This window comes from Puma concolor, chromosome E4 (assembly GCF_028749965.1).
Source record: "Puma concolor isolate L17-30 chromosome E4, mPumCon1.1.hap2, whole genome shotgun sequence".
NCBI classification, from domain to species: domain Eukaryota; kingdom Metazoa; phylum Chordata; class Mammalia; order Carnivora; family Felidae; genus Puma; species Puma concolor.
Genome location: NC_141683.1, coordinates 34,995,763 through 35,015,792, shown reverse-complemented (window position 1 = coordinate 35,015,792; position 20,030 = coordinate 34,995,763). Strand labels below are relative to the sequence as shown.

Here is a 20,030-nt window from a genome sequence, read left to right as displayed (position 1 = left end):
CTCAAAACAAATAAATAAACATTAAAAAGTAGAATTAGAAACACCATACATGACATACTCAGCATAACACCCAACACGAACTGCTGCTCAAAGATGATAGCTTTACTTCTTGTGAGCACTGAGGAACTAAAAATGAATCAGAGAGTAGTTTCTGCGGAGGAGGGCTAGAGAAGCAGAGAACAATTTCTGAGGGAGGTGAATTCTGAGCGAAGTTTAAAGCAGAGGAGGGAAGCGGATTGACATGAGGGTGTCAAGAATTCCTCGTGGGAGGCAGAACGGAATGGACCAAACTCAGGTTTGGAGGTGAGAACCGTGAGCCATCAGACTTCAGAAACAATCGGGGTTGCATATATGAGGCTCCGGCTCAATACACCAGTAAGATGTATGTAGCACTTTAAAATGAAATCGAACCAAATCCAGATCCTCAAGACGAATTCCTGACTCCCCTTCAGGTCCGCGAGCTTCGATTGGGAGATGTTTGCCCTCCGTTTGCAGACTCTCCCCTTCTATGCACCTAAAGAAGGAAAAACAGAGCCTAAACGGCCCCAAGACGCTGGGGGGTGAGGGACCAGGTGGGCAGGCGGGGACCAGAGCCCGAACCCAGAGCCATGTCAGCACACCCGTAGCCAGTCTCCTGGGAGCGTCTGCTAAAAAGCCCACTCAAGGGCCCTTCGGGATCTTTCTCTTTAGCAACTGCTGCCCACGCGATTTCTGCTTCACTTCCCGTCCCCCACTCTCTGAAGGCTGCGTTGTCTAACTTGGCAAAGCTACTTGAGCTTCCAGTACAAGTGTCTATCCCCGGCCCACCAGCACCCCCACCGCAGCCCCCACAGGCCTGGATGCTGCTGTCTGTGCGGGAAGCAAAGGCCCAGCCTTGTGGAGGGAGTGGGGACGTGGCCGGAAGCAGGTCCTCCCACAGCAGGGGACACCTTCCCAGTCGTTGCTGCCCCCTATTCCTGATTCTGTGGCCCAGCGCTTCTCCAGGTAGAGTCCACAGATCCCCCGGGGTTCCCTGAGACACTTTCAAGGGTCCTTAAGGTCAAAATGTTTTTATAATAATAAGACATTATTTGTCTTTCTCAGGGGGTTGACATTTGCACCATGGTGCGAAGGCAGTGGTGGGCAAAACTGCTGATGCCGTGTGAACCAAAATATTAGCATCAAATTGAACTAATTTTATTTGTTTCCTCGCCACATGCTCACAGTAAAAAAAAACAAAAACAAAAAAAAGTCACTTTTGCTTACAGACGTTTCTTATGAGGCAGTGGAAATCATTAATTTTATTAAATCTCCACCCTTGAGTACTTATCTTCTTAATATTCTGTGTGACTGAGAAGTACACATTTCCTGCTGCATATTGAAGCCCAGTCCTCGTCTCAAAAAGCATTTGTGGGATCAAGTGGAGAACTGAACTAGTTACTTCTCACACGAAACACCATTCCTATTTGAAAGAACTGACAAGCTATGGTTATCCTGACTTGTGTTTTGGCAGAGATTTTCTCGAAAATGAACAAAATGAGATAGAAAACCTGAAAGATGACCCAAATGCCACCAGAACTAATAAAGGAATTCAGGAAAATCACAGGATTCAAAATCAACATACAGAAATCTGTTGCATTTCTATACACCAATAATGAAGCAGCAGAAAGAGAAATTAAGAAAACAATCCCATTTACAATAGCACCAAAAACAATACGACACCTAGGAATAAACCTAACGAAAGAGGTGAAAGATCTGTACTCTGAAAACTATAAAAGACTCATGAAAGAAATTGAAGACAGCACAAAGAAATGGAAAAGATATTCCATGCTCGTGGATTAGAAGAACAAATATTGTTAAAATGTCTGTACTACCCAAAGCAATCTGCACATTTAATGCAATCCCTATCAAAATACCAACAGCATTGTTCATGCAACTGGAACCAACAATCCTAAAATTTGTATGGAACCGCAAAGACCCTGAATAGCCAAAGCAATCTTGGAAAAGAAAAGTAAAGCTGGAGGCATCACAATTCCAGACTTCAAGTTATATGACAAAGCTGCGGTGATCAAAACAGTATGGTACTGACACAAAAATAGACACGTAGCTCAACAGAAAAGAATAGAAAACCCAGAAATCAACCCACAATTATATGGTCAATTAACCTGTAACAAAGCGGGAAAGAATAAATACATATGTGTGTATATGTGTGTGTGTGTGTGTGTGTGTATGTGTGTGTGCATACACGCAATGGAATATTATTTAGCCATTAAAAAGAATGAGCTCTAGCCATTTACAACAACATGAATACAACTAAAGAGTATAATGCTAAGCAGAGTAAGTCAGAGAAAGACAAGTACCACATGATTTCACGCGTGTGTGGAATTTAGGAAACAAAATAAATAGACAAAGGGAAAAAGAGAGAGAGAGAAATCAAGAATCAGACTCTTAACTATAGAGAACAAGCTGATGATTAACAGAGGGGAGGTGGGTGGGGAGTGGGGTAAAGGGGTGATGGGGATTAAGGAGCACACTGGTTGTGAAGAGCACCGGGTGATGTATGGAATTACTGAATCACTATATTGTACACCTGAAACTGCTGGAATTAAAATTAAAACTTAAAAATAAAAGTTGTTGGGGTGCCTGGGTGACTCAGTCAGTTAAGCATCTGACCTCAGCTCAGGTCATGATCTCACGGTTCATGGGTTTGAGCCCCGTGTCGGGCTCTGTGCTGACAGCTGGGAGCCTGGAGCCTGCTTCGGATTCTGTGTCTCCCTCTCTCTCTCTCTGCCTCTCCCCTGCTCACACTCTGTGTTTTTCTCAAAAATAAATAAACATTAACATTTTTTTAAATAAAAAACAAAGTTGTTGGTTTAATTAAACAAAAAAACGAAATGAGCCTGTCACTTAAACCAATTGACAAATTTGTGCGCGATGATAAAATTTGGCTTTCATGTGAAAATTAGAATTTTGGAAAAACGTGTCCTTGTCACCATGAACTGGACGGCTTCCCCAAATTTGAAATCTTTCCTGATGAGGTCAGTGGTGATAATAACAAGTCTGATGGGGTTTTTTAAATCTTGTATAATGAAATGTGTCAGCATTTGGAAGATCCACATAACTCAATGAAATAATAATTTCCAAATGTCCAATGCACGATTCTACAAGATCACACATGGGTAAAAGAGCCATTGGAAGCAGAAGAATCACCAATGTATTTTCATACAATACATACAATTGAGTACAAAGGGTTCATTGATATGGTTTAAAACTCTGCATTGCAAATAACCTTTAGGGAACTGCCCTTTATTGGAGCACCTGGGTGGCTCAGATGGTTAAGTGTCTGACTCTTGGCCTCTTGATCTCTGCTCAGGTCATGATCTCAAGGTTCACCCCCACATCGGGCTCTGTGCTGCAGCGTGGAGCCTACTTGGGATTCTCCCTCCCTCTCTCTCTCTCTCCCTCTCTCTCTCTGCCTCTCCCCTGCTCTCTCTCTCTCAAAATAAATAAATAAACTTTTAAAAATGTAAAAGAAGATGGGGCGCCTGGGTGGCGCAGTCGGTTAAGCGTCCGACTTCAGCCAGGTCACGATCTCGCGGTCCGGGAGTTCGAGCCCCGCGTCAGGCCCTGGGCTGATGGCTCAGAGCCTGGAGCCTGTTTCCGATTCTGTGTCTCCCTCTCTCTCTGCCCCTCCCCCGTTCATGCTCTGTCTCTCTCTGTCCTAAAAATAAATAAACGTTGAAAAAAAAAAATTAAAAAAAAAAAAAAAATGTAAAAGAAGAAACTGTCCTTTTTTGAGTTTTAGTGTAATATCAAAACTGAATAGCCACATTCTGATAAAACCGATTAAAAACTCCTACATTTGGATGGAGCTGGACTTCCTTCACATATTTCATCCAAAACAGCATATCCCAACAGATTGATTGCAAAAGCAGATGGGATCCATTTAGACACTAGAGAGATCTGCAAAAATGTAAAACAATGGCACGCTACTTACAAATTCTTTGTATTTTGGAAAATATTTTTCACAAGGCAATGTTATTTATATTAACACGTAAGAGCTGTATTACTGTTAATTTTTAATAAATTGAAAAGAAGTGTTTTAAAATGTCCGTTTTGGTTTCCAGTACAGGAAAAGATTGCCTTAGAAATACAACCCGCATAAACAAATGCTGCTTGGAGCCCTTGATGTTTTTTAAGAGAGTGAAGGACTCCTCAGACCAGAAAGTTAGAGAATCCCGCTCTACCTCATTATTCCCCACCACCACTGTCACCTCTCCTTGGGCCTGGGGCCCTAGTGTTCTCCATGCTTCCAAGCCTCAGCTCCCAGATCCTGATCCATAATGTCTGACCTAGACCATAATGCGCCCCCTGCCTCCCCAGGGATTCCATTTCAAGGTGGCAGAGGAGGGCTCCAACCTTCTGTGTGTCCCTTGTCTTCACCATCTACCCCTGTGCACTCTCTCTCTCTTTCTCTCTCTCTCTCTCTCTCTCTCTCTCTCTCTCTCACACACACACACACACACACACACACACACACACTACAATGTGTGCTCCTATAGACAATAAAGATCCAATTATTCCTCGAAGTAGCCTTTGATCCTGGAAAAGTCAACTTCTCAGGCTTTATTTTCATCAGCCCCAGATGTTAATGGTTACAGGCATCCTCCTCAGATCGTTGTGCAAATTAAGTGAGACGGTGTATGCTAGATTTTTCCATCTGCGAGCCCGCTCTCCACCTTTCCACGCCCTGCGCTGAACCCCTGGAGGCTTTCAGTTGGGTTTGGCCAATGGCAGGCACTGGTGGGGGATGCCAGAGGGCGGCAGGAGAAAGAGGCTGGAGGGCTTGTCTCCCTCCTACAGGGGCACACATGTGTGCACACCCACAGTTGGGCAGTGTCCCTAGAGGAGGCAGAGCTCCTGTCGGACAGCCTCTCACATGGGGCGTCTCCTTCTCCCATTGTCCTCCAGGCCCCGGGATGGGCCATCTTTGGCCCTGAGGTGCCTGACCACTCCTTGTTGATTTCCTTCAACAGCTCACCTCTTTGCAAATAGCTCCTTCCTGAAATTCTTCTCAATTACATTGTCTGGGTGTGCCATTGAGTTCCTGCAGGGACTTTGACTGAGAGATCCAGGTGTGAAATGCGGTAATGGAGGACATGTCCATACCAAAGAAATGTCCTTTTCTTTCTTTTTAAAAATTTTTATCTTTTAAAAAAAAATTCAATGTTTATTTATTTTTGAGAGACAGAGACAGAGCATGAGCAGGGGAGGGGCAGCGAGAGAGGGAGACACAGAATCCGAGGCAGGCTCCAGGCTCTGAGCTGTCAGCACAGAGCCCAACGCGGGGAGCAAACCCACAGACCGCAAGATCATGACCTGGGCCGAAGTCGGACGCTTAACTGACTGAGCCACCCAGGCGCCCCATTTTTTCCTTCTGATCTCAAGTCTTCTATGACCACTGGGCATCCCCAGCTCCTGGCTCACCTTCCTAGGAAGGAAAGAGGAGACAGGGATTTTTATCTCACTCAGTGCGGATTATTCTTAATGCCACTTATATCCAAGGCACTGCACAAGGGGTTTGCAAAGCAACTCAAGAAAAGGAACAAGAATCCTGTGCTTTTTCGTCTTTATGCCTTTGCTCCTGATGTTCTCTGTACCTCCAGTGTTCTTCTCTTTCCATCAGTCAAAACCCTCAGACTCACCTTCTTAAGAGAACTTTTCATATTCCCCAACCATAAATAATGTCTTTCTCCCCCAAACACCTCTTTTAAGGCACTTGTCTCTTTTTAACTTGTATTATTCAATCCGACTCAACACACATTTATCCAATGCTTATTTTACGCCAACCCCTAAGCCAGACACTAAGCAGTTCAAGGAAAACTATTTAACAGTACCTGCCCTCGGGGAGCGTGTGCTCTTGCCGTGGAGACAGAAACATAAATACTTATGATGCAAAGGGAAAGAGGTCATAAAGGAAGTTTATACAAAATTCTATAGGCTATGGTTAGAGGCAACACTATGGAAACATCTAGATAGATGTGGGGAGATCAAGAATAATAGAAGAACAGCAGGACCCTCTTCAAGGAGTAGGTTCAGGGAGACTAGAAATCTCAATCTAAGAGAAGCCCAGTACCCAGGCAGCCAACTGACGCAGAGTGCAGGGACAGCCTTGTCGAGGATGCTTGCCACACGAGTGAGCCTGAAGCCACCCTTGGGTCCTTGCTAGGTCTTCTCATGGCCTGCAGGGGTGACATAGGACCTTCCTGTGCCCCGGTGAACAAACTCAGAGTTGCCTGGTGGGCTAATGGACCAGCGGAGCCTTGAGGTCTGATGGAAAGGCTACCTACAGATGCTTCCCACACAGAGTCACAAAACTGGACCATAGATGTTAATGGTGAATTCCAGCATGAGGCCCCAAACAACTAGTTGGGGCCTCAGGGGTCATCAGGCCGGGCACCAGCCCAGATCAGCCATCCCGCAGGAGAGAGCAGGCTATTGGGAATGATGTTGCGTGAGTCTAGAACATCCTTCTCCCCACGGCAGCATCGGGTCTTATCAAACACAATGAAGAGGACCAGGGAGAAGGAGAAGGCATCTCCAAGAAAGAAGGCATTTACCCAGAAAGAATGAGTCACCAGTTCCTGAAAAGATGGCAAACTAGCATAAGCTGCTAGCTTCCTCACCCAAAATTAATGTTGGAGAGACGAGAGCAGAGAAAATAAGTCATGTATCTGAGGATCTAAACATAAAACTGTGAGAAATCCCTGGGAGACAGAAGGCTCCTGAAAACTGGGAATAGTTGTGTGTGTGAAAGGCACAGGTGGATGGGTGAAAGGGAACAGAGGGGGAGAAGCCCCAGCAGGAGACTAGGTGGGTTCTCCAGCTCTGGTCCTGTATGCCCTCCCCCCCCACCCACACCCACACCCTCACCCACTCTCTCTCTCTCTATCACACACACACACACACACACACACACACACACACACACACGAGCTACCTTGAGATGACCATTGTCTACTTAGGACAAGCAGCATCACAATCCAGACCTCTGGGATTCCAAAATTATCAGAGAAATCTTAAAACTCTGCTGGAATAAGAGTTAATGAGGCCAGTAGTGTGCTTCCGGGTGCCCTTGGGTGCTCCCTCATCCAGGCCTCTCTGCCTTGGAGCTCATCCCCTCCCCTCTTTTTGAAATTCACCAGAAGGGAACAGACTAGGATTTCAGACCCTCCCCCTACATATTACAACAGAATAACTGTATCCCCAAGAGAACATAAGTTTACAGGTCAACGTAATTTGACCCTTAGGGACAATAACACTTAAAAAAAAGAGATAACAGGGCCGCCTGGGTGGCTCAGTTCGTTAAGCCTCCGACTTCAGCTCAGGTCATGATCTCACAGTTCGTGAGTTCCAGCTCCACAGCGGGCTCTCTGCTGTCAGCACAGAGCCTGCTTCAGATCCTCTGTCTCCCTCTCCCTCTCTCTGCACCTCCCCCATTTGTTCTCTCTCTTGAAAACAAACAAATAAGTAAATACATAAATACATAAAATTAAAAAAAAATTTTTTTTTTTTTAAATTTTTTTTTTTCAACATTTATTTATTTTTGGGGCAGAGAGAGACAGAGCATGAACAGGGGAGGGGCAGAGAGAGAGGGAGACACAGAATCGGAAACAGGCTCCAGGCTCCGAGCCATCAGCCCAGAGCCCGACGCGGGGCTCGAACTCACAGACCGTGAGATCGTGACCTGGCTGAAGTCGGACGCTTAACCGACTGCGCCACCCAGGCGCCCCAAAAAAAATTTTTTTAAGAAAACAACAAACTAAGCATCACGCGTCCCATGAAGCAGGATAATTGGGACAGATGGACCAAGATCTTAAAATGAGCATAATAAATATTCTGAACAAAAGAGACACTATTAAAAGATATAAAGCAGCTGGAAGCCATAAAAAATAAACTAATAGAAATATTGTGTGTAAATCATAATTGAAATAAGTAGAAGAGATAAATAGCTAGATGGATAATCCACAAGTAAGAATGTGTAAGTTGGAAGATCCCATTGGGGAATCCTCCTGGAAGGCAGCAAAGAAGATACAAGGATAGAAAATTTTAAAGTAACTCTAAGACAAGTTGTAAGCACACAGAAGTACTGACATCCAGATAACGGAATTTCAAGAAAGTAGGGGAAAAAAAGGGGGGAGGAGATATTTGAAGAAATAAGAGTAAAAGATGAGGAGCACCTGGGTGGCTCAGTCGGTTGAGCGTCCAACTTGGGCTCAGGTCATGATCTCGCAGTTTGTGGATTCGAGGCCCGTGTCGGGCTCTGTGCTGACAGCCTAGAGCCTGGAAGCTGCTTTGGATTCTGTGTCTCCCTCTCTCCCTGCCCCTCCCCTGCTTGTGCTCTGTCTCTCTCTGTCTCTCAAAAATAAATAAATGTAAAAAAAAATTTTTTTTAAAGATGAAAGACCACAGACTGGAAAGAGTTATAGAGTCCCAATAGGATAATAAAGAAACACGCACGCCTAGACATATTTTGGTGAAATTAAGAAATCAAAGACACACACAAAAAAGTCTAGGTTTCCAAAAAGAAAAACAAGTCATCTAAAAATAAGTTAAAGACTCAGATTTTATCAGATTTCTTAACAGTACGTTGGATATAGGAACACACAGAGAACTTTTTACAAAGTATTAAAAGAATATTGTACCTAGGATTTTATATATAGCCACATTGTCATTTATGTGCACGAGTGCCACCAAGATATTTTCAGGCATAGGAGGTTTGCCACACAAAATCCCATTTTGATAACTCTCTTGAAAGCGCACTCAAATAAAAAGAGAAATAAATCCAGGAAAGTATTGCAAGAGAAATTTGATGGAAGAATGATCAAGTTCCTTAGTAAAGCTTGTCTAAAACAGCAAGTATCAACAGAAGATTAGAAAAGAAAACACATATTTATAACCCTCAAAACTAAGGTTTTAGATATTAGCAGGCACATAAACAAAAGTGCAGATTTTAAATTAAAGACAACCACCATAATAATAAAATAGAAGATACAGCTTTTAAATAAACATAAGAAAATGTGTCTCTGTAATGGAAACCATAAGAGAAGAAAAATTTTTAAAAAACAAACATAGAGCAAATGGAGAATACGAAATAACATGGCAGAAATAATATAGAAACGGGCCTGAGTGCAAAAGGCAATTAATTATATGATAAAGGTGGCATCTCCAATCGCTAGAAAAAGGTGGAATTTTAAATAAAGGATGTTGAGGCAACTGGATAATCATTTGGAGAAGATAAAATTGGAATCATACCCCACACTCTGAAAATGGATCAGTCATATTTGATGTATCAATGAAACTGCACAAGTATTAGAGGAAAACAGGTGAATTGCCTTATAATTTTGGATTGGGCAAAGGCTTTCTCACGAGGACTCAAAATTCAAAATCAATGGAAGATAATTCAAATGCATAAAAAAACCTTTTACATGGCCCAAATCACCATAAACAAAGCCGAAAACACATTACATACTGGGAAGATATGTGCAATGCATAGCACAGATGCAGAGCTAATATCTTATTATGTAAACAACTCACAAACATCAAGGAGAAAAAGTCCAGGCTAAACCAAAGAAAGAGGGAAGGGGTTGGGGGGTGAGGAGGAGACGGGGAAGGATCCTTAAATATATTAAAAGATCCTTAGAATATGAAAAATGTAAATTAAAACTACATTGACGCCATTCTGCAACTCCAAGATAGGAAAATTTCAAAAGCTCCATAAAACATTCTGTTGACAAGGATATGGGAAGACAGGCACTCAAAGTTACCACTGGCAGGAATGCAAAATGGTACAACCCCACAAAAGGGATTTGACAGTATCTGACACAACTACATATGCATTTAACCTTGACCCACTAATCCTATTTACATTTATTCACTCTGAAGCTCCAGCTCCAAAAAATAGGAAACAAGAGGTGCACAAGGTTATTCATTGCCGCATTATTTATAATAACAGATTATTGGGGACAATCTGTGTATGTACATGCAGAACAGATTGGTAGAATGTCATTGTATGTCTATACCTTGGCATAACACGCAGCTGTAAAACTGAAAAATATCTTTATACGTTGATGTAGATGTGAAGTGATTCCCAGGATATTTTTATGTAAAAGACTTGGATAGTGTGCTATATTTTTGTAAGAAGGAAAGTGTAATAAGAATACATGCCCATTTTTGTAAAAGAAACATAAGAAGGATAACTCGGTGAAATTGGTTACCTGCAGGGAGGGATTCAAAGCAAGGAGTAAGTGCTGAGGGAAGGACAGAAACTTCTCCAAATGTACTGTTCGTATGGTTTGGATTTTTGACCCATGTAAATATTTTACTACACACAAAATAACATTAAATCATGGAACACGGAGGAACGACCCTGAAGTTGAGTGCAAACAGAAACAAATGAGCCTACGTGTATCTTAAACTGATAAGGTAACTAACTATACAGAAGGGAAAAAATCAACCCAATTAACTTTTGGGCATGGTATTTGGGCTGTACATTCTCAGTGAGACATTCTCTAAAAATAAGAGCAGCAAAGAAATTTTGAACTTTATCCAACAGTATTGTTTTGATGGTGGTATGGGCATGGCTATTCCAAAACTATTTTGTACGTATTATGACAATGAGCAAATGAGTAAATATATTGATGTTCCTGAGAACCAGGGCGGTTGAAAGCCTGTTGGAGAGAATCACCGCGCAAGAATGAGAGACACATAAGGAAGGGGAAAAGGAGAGGAAGAATCCTCCTGTAGTAGTAGATTGGAATTAGAGGTGTGAATATCTGATTTTTTTTTTTAATGTTTATTTTTGAGACAGAGAGAGTGAGCAGGGACAGGGGAGGGGCAGAGAGAGAGGGAGAGACACAGAACTCGAAGTGGGCTTCAGGCTCTGTGTTGTCAGCACAGAGCCCGACGTGGGGCTTGAACTCACGAACTGTGAGATCACGACCTGAGCTGGAAGTCGGACACTTAACCGACTGAGCCACCCAGGCACCCCTGAATACCTGATTTTTTTAAGCATTCATTTTTCCTCAAATTTATTGCAATATAACTGAGGTACACTAGACGCATATACTTAAATTTGTTCAGTTTTGACAAGTGTACATTCAAACAAAACCATCACCACCAAAGAGATAACATTTCCATTATTCCTGAAAGTTTCTTTGTACTCTCCAACATCCATCTCTCCTGTACCTCTATCTCCATGAAACCACTGATCTTTTTTCTGTCATTATACAATAGAGTACATTTTCTGAAATTTTGTAGAAATAGGAGGATAGGATATGTATTTTTCTTTGATTCTTTCATTAAACATGATTTGAGGGACGGCTGGGTGGCTCAGTCGGTTAAGCATCTGACTTCGGTTTGGGTCGTGATCTCACGGCCCGTGAGTTCGAGCCCCGTGTCGGGCTCTGTGCGGACAGCTCAGGGCCCAGAGTCTGCTTCGGATTCTGTGTCTTCCTCCCTCTCTGCCCCTCCCCTGCTCTCACTCTGTCGCTCTCTCAAAAATAATAAACATTAAAAAAATTTTTTAAATATGATTTGAGATTCATTCATGTTGTGTATCAAAGCTCAATCCTGTTTATAGTTTTCATTCCTAAGATTGAAATGGCTCTGTTATTATGTTCATATAAGCTTGTAATTATTATACCTTCCTAATGAATTGTCCTTTTTGTCATTATGAAATGTCCATCTTTATTTCTAGGGATACTCTTTATCTTGAAGCCTATTTTATCTGGTCTTAACATGGCCATTCTACCCTTCTTATGCTTACTATTTGCATGACATCTATTCACTTTATACCCAGCTGTATCTTCGTAGGTACAATTTGTCACCTGAAGGCAGTGTAGCGGAGGGACTTGCCTTTGTATCCATTTCTGCCTTTTAATTGAAGGGTTTAGACCATTAGCAATTAATGTAATTATTAATATTGCTGGCTTTTACTTCTACCATTTTACCATCTGTTTTCTGTTTTCCCCTTTATTTTTGTAACTTTATCCTCCTTTTCTAGTTTTCCTTGGGATTATTTAAATAATTTTTAGCATTCCATTTTAGTTTGTTTATCAGTTTACTTACCTATTTATTTATGTATGTATTATTTTTTTAAAATTTTTTATTAGGTCTATTTATTTTGAGAGAGAAAGAGAGACAGAGTGCGAGTGGGGGAGGTGCAGAGAGAAAGAGGGAGACACAGAATCCGAAGCAGGCTCCGGGCTCTGAGCTGTCAGCACAGATGCGGGGCTCGAACCCGTGAGTGCAAGATCATGACCTGAGTCGAAGTCAGATGCTCAACTGACTAAGCCCCCCAGGCGCCCCTGTATGTATTATTTTTTTACAGAGAGAGAGAGAGAGAGAGAGAACGTGAGAGAGTACAATTGAGGGAGAGGAAAAAGCAGAGGGAGGGAGAGAATCTCAAGCAGGTCCCACGTCCAGTGTAGAGCCTGATGTGGGGCTTGATCTCACCACCGTGATGAGATCATGACATGAGCCGAAATCAATAGTCAAGAGTTGGATGCTTACCAACTGAGCCACCCAGGCGTCTCTAGCATTTTATTTTAATTTGCCATTGGCATGTTGGCTACATCTCTTTGTATTATTTTGTACTTTTTTCTCTAGAGATTACAAATATATATACTTTCATATATGAGTAAAATGTAGAAGTTTTGCAATCATATAGACTCTCTTATTATTCCCCTCAACTGATCTGTATGTTATCATTGTCATTTGTATCATATCATCATGTAATCTTTGCTTTTGGTGATGACATGTGTTTTAAAAAACTTAAAAGGAAAAAAAAAATGGTCTCTTATACTTACCCAGTTATTTGTTTCTGTTCCTTTCTGGTTTTCTTCCTTCATTCCTCAAGACCCAGCTGCCTTTTGTTAACATTCTCCTTCAACATGATGAATTTCCTTTAACAATTCTTACGATACAGGTATTCTTGTGACAAACTGTCTTAGTTTTCCTTCATGTGAAAATAGCTTCATTTTGACTTCATACCTGGAGGATATTTTTGCTGGCTATAGAATTCTGGGTTGATGGTGCTTTTCTTTCAGCACTTTAAAAATGATGTTCCACTGTCTTCTGACCTTCGGGGTTCCAATGAAAAATTTCCTGGCATTAGAATTCTTGTTCCTTTGTAGGTAAAGTGTAGTTTTTCCTCTAGCTGCTTTCAAAGGCTTTTCTTCACCTTAATTTTCACCAATTCGATTATGATGGGTCTACGTGTGGTTTTCTTTAATTTTATCCTGCTTGGGGTTCATTAAGCTTCTTGAGTCTTGAATCTGTCAACGTGAAATACAATAAAAATTCAGTAAGATAAATGGGAGCCTGAAGCAGATACAGTGAGGGGCCAGAAGAGAAGCAGTCGGTTCTACCAAGTTGATGAAGGGAAAGAGATGCCCGGGAATGGATGTGAGCAGGCATGCAGAGTGTGGGAGAGGCGGTGTGGGAGTGAGCAACACCGTGTCGTGTGACCATACAGACCTCAGCTCCTCATTCTCCAGGACTCTTCAACTTCACATTACCTTTTTAAAATGTTCTTTCTTTCTTTTTTTTTAAATAACCATCTGGCTTTGTTTTGTGAAACTCTTCATTTTTAATGTTTATTTATTTTTGAGAGAGAGAGAGAGGCAGAGCGTGAGCAGGGAAGGGTCAGAAAGAGAGAGAGACACAGAATCTGAAGCAGGTGCCAGGCTCTTAGCTGTCGGCACGAAGCCCGACGCAGGGCTCGAACCCATGAACCGTGAGATCATGACCTGAGCTGAGGTCAGAGGTTTAACCACCTGAGCCACCCAAGTGTCCCTGTTTTGTGAAATTCTTAACAAAATCTCCAGGAGGGACATGGTTTCTCACTCTGTCCTGCCTTTCAAGGGTACAAATAGCATTTCTCCCTTTCCCTGTATCTTCTGAGGAGGTCTAACAAGGGGCTTCACAAATTAAAACAAGCAAACAAAACAAAACAAAAACAAAAAACCGGGAACACCGCTGTGCTTTGGACAGCATGTGGGGACTAATTCTGGTTTGTCACTTTATGAAAATACAGTGGCAGAACAAAGAAACTCAGTTTTTCCTATTAAAAAAGCTGCCTTTTTAGATAGTAACAAGTTAATTGGTTGAAGCAGTTTGACTCTTAGAAACAGAATAAGTAAAAAAAAATCATTTTCTCACCCAAACTTATACCAATTAAAACTAACCCTCCAAACCTTAGAAGTATATCCAGCATTAATTACTATATTTAAGGGGCTAAAATTAAGTGCTTTGTTGGTTTCTCCAGATAATTTACATATCATTATTTTACAATTCATGTTGCAATGATTTTTATTAAAATTAGTAAGTGAAAATGGAATAATATTACCTCTAAGCTTTCAGGATCTTAGGGTCAGAGCCATTTAGTTTTTTCTTCTTTAAAATTGTAATTGTCAATTTAGAATATATATATATGTAGAATTTAATGATTTATTTTAAAAAGGAAAGTATGAAACAAAAATGAGTTAGTATTTACAATTTCACTGGGCTTGCATCAGACCCACAATTAAGGCTTTATAATACAGAGGGCAAGAAGAAAAAAACAGAGAGAACCAGAGAAAAATCAGAGTAGAGAAGGGCAATTAAAAAAAAAAAAAAAAAAAAAAGGAAAACAGAGGAAATGACACTAACTTGGTTGACCCAGCATCTTGAAATGTATGCAACTATGGAGCTCAGAGAACAGCCGAGCAGCCACTGGTGCTCCCGGGGACACAGTTTGGGAGACTCTGGCTACAGGCATCCTCGAACCGCCCCCAGGAGCAGCATGTGTCATTTGTGCAGAGAGCTTGGAGTTCAAAGACAAAGGCTGGAGCACTTGCTGGGAGCACAAATCGCCAACAGAGGGAAGCGGCCCTGGGTGACGACAGTTCGGTCCACGGCACTGTGTCGCCCACTCTGGACAAATGCACCTGCTGTGCTCCTTCTATCCCCACGTCGAGACATCACAGGCACAGGGGCAGAGCGGCCTGCCCCAAATTCCTCAGATGAGGCTGGAGGGGTGAGGATGGCGGTGTTTGTCGTCCATGTCACCGTATGTCTCTAAGTGGGGAGGGGGATGGTTGTTTCTGGAGCAGAGTCTCCTCAGAAACCCTCTCGCCACCCACATCCCTCTGCAGAGAGGATTTGGCCGGTGTGACATTTCCTGACAGCTCTGACAGGCCTCAAGGAGACAATTAATGCCTCACAGCTGCCTCTACTAGGGAAGGTGCCGGAAGAGGAGGAAGGCGGGCAGGGAGGGAAGTGTGTAAATTTGCAAAAAGTTTTGAAATAATAGTAGAGAATAGCGAGGGAACTGAATCAAAATCTCATTGAACAGATGCCTCTTGGAATCCCCTCAAGGGCCGGAGAGTGGACACCTGAGGCAAACTTATGGCATCACCACAGAGAGAGGCTAGTAGAGCCTCTGTCGGAGCTTCTAGAAAGAAAAAGAAAGCTGATGGCAGAGCCTGTCTCCCTGGCCTGGATTCCTGGGCTGTTGGACCTTGAACCCTGCCTGCCTCATGCACCGGGATAGAAGGAGTCTACGGTTGCAGGTGCCCAGCTGTCAGGGCCGAGGAGAGGGAGGGCCGCCCCCGGGAAAGTGCTTTCTGATAAAAAGTCAGACAGACAGAGAGATGAACGGGACTCCTTCCTTCCCAGACACCCCCACGTCTGCCCGGGCAGACAGATGGGCCTTTCCTCTGGGCTTTATAGATTAATGCGTCCTTCTTATCAATTATGGAGACAAGAAAGTGTAATTTTCTCCCCATGTTTATACTGTTCAGGATTAATCTGCCTGTAAATGGATAATCTGTCAGCTTTCCGAGACACTGAAGTGGGTAGGGGGTGGGGCAGGAAATGGGGAAGAGATTTACCAGTGGGTAATGCCATCTGCTTTATTAGGTTGTTTTATAAACCTGACATTCAATTTGTTCTGGAGGACTTGGTGACGGATTATTCTGTAAATTCCCAAATAATTACGATAACCAGAGAAAGAGAAAAAAGGGGGAGAGGAAGGTGGGTTTGGAGGGGTGGGGGTTGCCAGCACATCTGTGAGTGATGGTTCCAGGGGACAACAGCATCTGTCCCCAGCCCCCTCTAGGGTGGGGGGAGGTTGACAAAAAGGGCCTGGGCACCCTTCCACCCCTGGTCTCATCCATTATCTCCCTTCCCCCATCTTCCAACATTCAGAGTCTCTGCTCTCCCCAACAAGATGGCGAATTCAAGTGAGCCGGGATGGCGTTATCAGGGTGTACATCATATACTCTCTCCTGTCACCTGAGTCTGAATCCCGGGGTCTCCTTACTAGCTAAGCGAGCTTGGGCAAATGACTTCAACTCTCTGCGCCTCAGTGTTTTTTTTGCTTGTAAAATGGAGACACCACTGGCACTTACCTCCCATGGCTGCTACTAGGATCAGATCAGTTCCTGCATGGAAGGCACTTAGACCAGTGCTTGGGGCAGACTGAGCACTGTATAAACTACTGTCTATCGCATTTTTATCCCACAGACCCGAGCCTGCTGCTGACCATATAGTATGCTCTGGATAGATACCGGATGGTTGAGTCTGAAAAATCAGAATGGGAGAATCAGAATCTCAGTGCTGATAAGCCCCTTAACAACCTGAGCCTTCACCACCCCACCCCACCCCCCACCCTGCCATCCCCTGCCTGAACACTGCCAGGGACAAGGAGCTTTCTACCTGCCATGCGGGTGGCTAGTCCCATCTCAGTTCAGTGAGTCCTCAAATAAAGACCAAACCTGCCTTCCCCTGGCAGAGCCCTCCCAAAGGGTTAACCCTGCTGGGTTTGCAATGGGAGGCAGGGGAGAGCCCCTCTGGTAAAGCATAGGCTTGATTATGAGCTCTGAGAGCTCGTTTTTCAGCAGAATGCTATTCAATTACCCCGTGCACGCTTATCTTTTAAATTTCCAAATGCTGCCTTCCACGGCTCTGTAATCTTATTTGCCACTTGTGCTTGGGGTGGGAGTGGGCGGGGGGAAAAGAAGCCACACAGTGTGTGCCCATCCTTGTGTTCTGGGGTACGAGGGGGTGGTCACGGATCCCATGCAGGGCGAGAGAGGTGGCAGGACTGGAATCCTTATTGCCTGCTCTCTCTGGTCACCTCTGTCCCTTTGTCTTTCCAAGCATAGATGTGTTGCCACAGTTGGTTACCCAGATAGAGAGGTTCAGGGACTGGAGCCACTCTCTGCCGCTTGCTGGCTTTACACTGGCATTTACTCAGACCCATCTTCTATTAAGGGAGCGCTACAGGAACTTACAACTATGATCGGAGGACATAAATGTGGTGCTCACTTCCTCCAGTGAGTGTCCCGCCTTGCCACCAGGACCTTACGAGTAGCCACCCTTCACCACCTGCCGTCCTCCCAGAGTCTCTGGCTGAGCTGACCAGTGAAGGCAATCTGTAGAAACTGGAGGAGGTGCCTGCATTTTCAAATGTGCAGACACCAAAGCAAGGCTGCAAGCATCACGAAGGATCGGGGAAGCATGACACCATCAAAGGAACAAAGTAAAGCCGTAGTAATTGACCCTAAAGAAATGGACATCTACGAGCTGCCTGACAAAGAATTCAAAATAACTGTCTTAAAAAGAAAGGAAAAGGCCAGCCACAGACTGGGAGAAAATATTCACAGTTTATACATCCGACACAAGACTCACCTCCGGAATATACGAAGAATGTTTGTTACTCAATAATAAGAAAACAAACAACTCAGTTTTAAAATTGGCAAAAGACGGCGCTCCCAAAAGAAGGTAGAGAAATGTCCAACAAGCACGCTAAAAGGTGGCCAACACCTGTAGTTAAATTAAAACCACAATGAGATACCACTTTGTACTCAATAGCGCAACTCAGATATTAAGAGTAGAGGATACCACGAACTGGCAAGGCTGTGGAGGAACTAGAACTTTTCATACGCTGCTGGCGGGAATGCAAAATTGTACAACCACTTTAGAAATGAGTTTCGCAGTTTCTTAAAAAGTTAGACACACACCAGCTCTTCAGTTATCACGTATTTACCAAAGAGAATTGAAAACACGTGTCCAGGGGCGCCTGGGTGGTGCAGTCGGTTAAGCGTCCGACTTCAGCCACGTCACGATCTCGCGGTCCATGAGTTCGAGCCCCGCGTCAGGCTCTGGGCTGATGGCTCGGAACCTGGAGCTTGTTTCCGATTCTGTGTCTCCCTCTCTCTCTGCCCCTCCCCCGTTCATGCTCTGTCTCTCTCTGTCCCAAAAATAAAAAAAAATAAAAAAAATAAAAAAAAAAAAAGAAAACACGTGTCCACACAAAGATTCGTATACAAATGTTCACAGCAATTTTATTTGCAATAGCCCACGACTGGAAACAACCTAACTGTCCAGGTGAATGGATAAACATATTGTGGTACATCCATACAATAGAATACTACTTAGCAGTGAAGAAAAGAGTGAACTATGGGGGCCTATATTGCTACCCGCATCAATCTCAGAAGTGATAGGCTGAGTAAAAGGAACCAGATACACCAGAAAGGACATTTTATGTATGTCTATGCATATGAAGTTCGAGAACAAGCGACATGACTCTGCGGCGCCAGAAATGGGGTCCAGGATTTCCAGGGGTGGAGATGGAAGCCTGACGAGGAAGGGGAACAAGGGAACTTTCCGCCGTGATGGAAAGGGTCATTGCTTAATGGCAGCAGTGGTTCTGTGACTGGATTTATTTGTCACTGCAAATCAAACTGCACACATCACATGTGCGCGTATACACGGTACGGTATATTCCTCGATGAATAAACTATTTCTCGATCAGAACAAGCGAGGGGAGGAGGAGGAAAGCCCTGAGCCCACGCTGCCCCCATCCTGCTGTTCCATCATCAAACAGCACGCTGCAGGTCTAACCAAGGACAGGGAGCCTTTACGTCAGAGTTGTTGTAAAGATTCAGAGTGGCCTCAAGCATTTAGAACAGAGCCTGGGGACAGCGCACAGTAAACGGTGGCTGCTGATGTGACAGCTGATGGTGGGCTGAAGCCACCAGGAGAGCAGGAGAGCGAGCTCAGCAGGCAGGAGGCCCGGGCCGCGGGAGGGAGCAGAAGAGCCGGCGAAGGCCAATGTCTCTCAGGCAGGATCCTTCCTTGCCTCTTCCAGCTTCTGGAGCCCCAGGCGTTTTATGACTGATGGTGTCCCTCCAATCTCTGCCTCCATTCCCCGCACGGCCGTCTTCCCTCTGTGCCTCTGTCTGTGCCCATATTTCCCTCTTCATATAAGCACAGCAACCACATCGGATCCCCACCCCCCCAACTCCAGTCTAACCTCATCTCAGCCTGTTTACACTGCAGGGAACAGACCCTACTTCCAAATAAGGTCCCATTCACCGGCACCAGCGGTTGGGACTTGGGCATATCTTTGCAGGGGACACAGTCCAACCCGTAACACCGGGGCTCTGCCCTATACACTGAATGTATCTGTGAGGATGGTCGACGTACACGTGCGTGCAGGCATGCCTTCACACGTCCGTGCAGTGCCCGTGTGGAGCTGTACGCGTGCTGTGCACACCCGTATGCTCTTTCCGGGTGGCCCCAGGCACTGGGTTCTGTGCGGGAATCTCAGGTTTATATCAAACATGGGAGTTTCCGTCTTTAACAACGGGCTGGTTTTCTCCCCAGCCCATTCTGAGATTCCTCACCTGCCTCCGGGCCTCTGCGCTCACCCGCAACACGATGGGTTTTCAACGGCTTCTCACTAATAAAACGGTTATTTCCTGACCGACACATTCCTTCCTCTAATTATACACTTACGTCCGCCCCTGGCTCATTCAGGAGAAGAGACAAAAGGCCCGGGACCCAGGCTGACTCAGGACACACACGCTCACACGCACACGCTCACTCAAACGCTTTCACAAGGAGCAGTCAAGGTGTGGTTCTCAGAGCGCGTGATGGACCCTGGGGGCCTTCTTGACCGAGATACCTACCTGCAAAACTCCCCAGAGCACTTCATGGCA

The 20,030-nt window shown here is 44.2% G+C and overlaps 1 long non-coding RNA gene across 1 annotated transcript in view; it reads right to left on the bottom strand.

Moving 5' to 3' along the window:
• LOC147572577 (uncharacterized) overlaps positions 1–16,601 on the bottom strand; it is a 34,265-nt gene extending 17,664 nt beyond the window's left edge. The window contains exons 1-2 of the long non-coding RNA XR_015245809.1: positions 16,434–16,601; positions 12,849–13,316 (exon numbers count right to left, since the gene is read on the bottom strand). This is a non-coding gene — a long non-coding RNA (uncharacterized LOC147572577). The remainder of the gene's footprint in view (positions 1–12,848; positions 13,317–16,433) is intronic.
• Positions 16,602–20,030: the final 3,429 nt, after the last annotated feature.